Consider the following 3,789-nt stretch of genomic DNA (forward strand, 5'->3'; position numbering starts at 1 on the left):
TATTTGAAATTTTATAAATCTGTTTAATTTGTATAATCTTCATTATATTTTATTATATATAAATATTAGTTTATTGATTCATAATTATATTTTTTTAACTTGCTATCAAAATACATGTTAATAAAACCTATGCATTAAGTTATTTACATTAAAAAAAATTATTCAACATATAGCTAGGTGAATTGAATATAAACATTTAAATTTATCTGCATAAATAGTTTATTATTTATTTAATGAAATCCATGTATACGTTTTTTAATCTATAAATCATACTTTTATTGTCTAAAAGAAATTTAGAAAAGTTTTATATTTTTTTTTCTTTTACTAAAAACATCAACCGACCTAGTGCGAAGTTTACACGTGAAATAAGTAGTTAATTCCTACAAAGGAAATTCAACAGAAAACAACGAAATAATCCAACAAAAAAAGAGCAGTTACTTGACTAATTCATCATTCAAGAGGTCAACATCCATCCCATTTCTTCCTCGCCTTCTTGAAGTTTCCAGCCTGTTTCCAAGAAGCAGCGGGCCACGAAGAGATAATTTGACCATTACATGATTATCACCCAAGAAAATCCCTTTAATTCGTTGGTGCATGAAATTCCAGTTTGAAAATTACATATTCAGGTGCGGAATTTGTTTTTTCATTCCGGTCCCGATTCTAAAATATCTTTATTTTTTATTTAATTTTTTTTAAAATTGTTTTAATATGCTTATATAGAAAATAAATTAATATATTTTTAAATGAAAAATATTTTTAAAAAATAACACCTATCAAAATATAAAATAAACATAGAATCACATTTCTAAAAATGTTATGTGAAAAAACTGAAAAAAAAGGGATTAATTTTCTATACAAGATGGAATCGTGACCGTCAGTATAGAATTTTAATTAAGATGGAAATAATGTCGATCATTATATGAAAATTCTTATATGTACATGCTCAGTAAAGAATCTATGGAGGTTCATGCATCTCTCGACCTCTGGTAAAAAGTAATTGCCCTACTTAAGGCTGTGGCTTCAACAACATTAATTAATTAATTAATTAATTGGGTGGGTTTTTTTTTCATCTATTTGCCTTCGCTGCTAAGAATCATAGCTATTCAGGGAAAAGAAAAACAGCAACGACACGACATCGAAGTGTAGTACTTTGTTGAAAACTTTGGCAGTGATTGTGGTGGTACGTGGGTGGCGATTTTAAAAGTGTTTTTTTATTTGAAAATAATGTTTTTTATTTTTATAAAATTATTTTTTATAATAGCATATTAAAATGATTTCAAAACATGAAAATAATTAATTTTAAACGACTATATTTTTTTCTTAAAAAAAAAAGAGAAACATGGTTCCAAAAACAACAGCCCTTGACATTTAACTCCAGCTAATGTGAGTTGGATCACAAAGCAATGTATGAATGAATGTGTACACTCCTTAATTTCCTCCTATTCTTCTGGATATATAAAACCTGCAAAAGTGACGTCTGGAATCTGCAATGGCTTGACGACTAAAAAATAATAAAGTTACGTATCTTCTACTTTGTTGTTTCTGACACGGCAGGGGTTCAGAACAAGCAGTGCCTGGCAGCATAAAAAAAGAAGAACCCTTGTTCATTTCTGTCCTCTCTGAAGGTGAACCTTGACTCCGCCTGAGAATTCACATTCTTATGAACTCCCGCGTTTAAGCTAAACCCCTTCCTTAATGATGGAGAGTTCTTTAGACTTACTGTTCATATAATTCTGTTCTTTTTTCTTTGGTGGGTGATTAATAAAATACAAGATTTAGCTTGAGTGAGATATACACATCTCGATTCCCAGGTGTTTCTGGCATTTGATTAGCCCTCTAGGGCCTCTCTACCATGGGGAAAGGAGCACCATGGGCGAACCTAGAATGCATCTAATCTACGCTGCATGCACTGGCAATTACTCTCTATATCCCTCTGAAAGACGTATAATCTTCTACGCCTTCTTGAACAATAATTCCCAAACACATGGCATGCTCTTTTCTAAAAAAAATGAATAATAATAAACATTTATAGAGTAGATATGAATCTTGCTTTAATTCAATAAACTTGAGATTTTACTCACAGCGACCGCGCGGCCCTAATTAAGTTGTTTGTTGTACCCATCTATTCATATGTCTTTATCGATCTTACAATTTCCCAGCTAATCACTCGTGCAAACAGTGATTATTGAAATGGAAGTAAATAAAAAACCAAAGCACTCCAAGTGAAAATCTTGCTGAAAGGACTGTTTGAAAGGGTGATAATTTTTATTTTTTAAAGTTTTTTTATTTAAAAAATTATTTTAAATATTATCAGATTAAAATAGTTTAAAAATATAAAATTAAATTAATTTTAAACAAAAAATTAAATTTTTATGAAGTATGGTTTCAACCGCGTTCTTAGACAAGCCCTTCAATATAATTCTAACATCCCATTAATTGATTTAATTTTTAAGTCAATGATAACATTACTTATCTAACTTTTTCACAATTAAGTCACCCCGACAAATTATCCATTTTAATTATTATATATAAAGCTAAAAAACATCAGTATTTTACTTTAATCTTGTAGTGACTAGAAGGATTACAAGAGTGATCTTTATAGGACTACGAGATTATCAAGGTGAAAAGCTTTTCAAGTCATTATGAATCAGTATTCTCTATATAAAATAATTATCTCCAGACAGGGCAAACTGGTTATGGTTGGGAGATTAGGATTGAGGAAGCTACCTCATGTGCTGGTACTTGTTGGAATGGCAAGACGTGATGTTGCTCTTGAAATGCCAAGATGACCTGGGCAAGGGTTTGCACATAATTAATGAGTCATTGAAAATCTAATAGAGAAGACGTGTTAGCTTCTGTAGGGAGGTCAATGACATATCTCATCCTTGGATTTTCTTGATTGTTTACAATTAATAACAACTAAGGATGTCAAAAATCAATTCTAAAAAAACAGTTGATGGCTTTTTGATTAGTTTTTCATAGATGATGCTAATTCACCGAAGAGGAAATAAAAATCTTCCAAAGAGACCTAAATTTCAATTAGATTCATTCTTAAGCTTGCTTTATTCTAGAAAGATAATCAGTTTAAAAGGGTTGGAGAGAAGAAAAAGCAGTTATAATCTCTCTAATTTGGTCATCGAGCACACCTTTTCAGCAACCTATGACCTTCTACACTATTTTCACACCTATATATCCTTTTGAGATGGAAGAAAGATAACTAACTAACTAACTAACTAGTTAGTTAGTTAGGGTCCTAGACCGTTAAAAAGGTGAGAAAACTAGAGTTAATATGATAGGAAAAATAAATGATTATCATCAAACAATAATTCTCTCTTCTTAAACAACTCATTTTCCCCACACTTAATCAACATTTGATAAATTATCTAACCCCAAGCAATCTTAGTTATTGGTGGGGGTTCGATTTGTTAGCTGGTATTTATTTAATCATTCAGATAGTTACTAATGTTTTTTAGCTATATATTAAAAATCTCATGTTGATCTAGCTTTCAACAACATAAAACACTTATAAGAGATGTTAAAAGGGGTTAATTGCTTTGTTATAGATATGCAAATGTCATGAACTTCCCTAGACTTGCTATTTTAAGTCTTCACTCAAAGTTCTTCCTTTTCTTGCTTATTGATTATTCCATAACTATACTAGTGAAACTATCTTAAGCTTAAACCTAAGCCCCCTTAAAAAACCATGATGTTTTAAAATTTAATATGCTAATGAAAAAGGAGGTTTGAGTGTTGTCATATATGGTGATCAAATGTTCACATTAATGTTTT

The 3,789-nt window shown here is 30.2% G+C and overlaps 1 pseudogene; it reads right to left on the bottom strand.

Annotated features, from left to right (window-relative positions):
- The window catches only part of LOC105129878 (ATP-dependent Clp protease proteolytic subunit-related protein 1, chloroplastic-like), a 7,272-nt pseudogene extending 6,721 nt beyond the window's left edge, over positions 1–551 (bottom strand).
- Positions 552–3,789: the final 3,238 nt, after the last annotated feature.

The sequence above is a fragment of the Populus euphratica genome, unplaced genomic scaffold (genome assembly GCF_000495115.2).
Source record: "Populus euphratica unplaced genomic scaffold, PopEup_1.0 scaffold34.1, whole genome shotgun sequence".
Taxonomy (NCBI): Eukaryota; Viridiplantae; Streptophyta; class Magnoliopsida; order Malpighiales; family Salicaceae; genus Populus; species Populus euphratica.